Consider the following 296-nt stretch of genomic DNA (forward strand, 5'->3'; position numbering starts at 1 on the left):
TCTAATATGTTTACCAAATAAAGAAGCTTTCTCTTGTGAACTTGTCTTTCAAATTTATGAGTTATTCACAAACTTATGAAGAGAATTAATTTCTTTTCTATAATGAATTAAAATCTATATATTAGCATGGAAATGGATAGTACATAACTTGACAAACACGATGTGATAACATAAGATTCCAACAAGTGAGCTCTACCATATTAATTCAAAGCTTCTTTTCCGCCTTAATTGAATTGTCTTACAAAAAGAATTCCTTGAGAGACACCTTGGTGAGAATGCTCCACACTTCAAATAAA

The sequence above is a fragment of the Dendrobium catenatum genome, unplaced genomic scaffold, assembly GCF_001605985.2.
Source record: "Dendrobium catenatum unplaced genomic scaffold, ASM160598v2 fragScaff_scaffold_114, whole genome shotgun sequence".
In the NCBI taxonomy this organism is placed as follows: Eukaryota; Viridiplantae; Streptophyta; class Magnoliopsida; order Asparagales; family Orchidaceae; genus Dendrobium; species Dendrobium catenatum.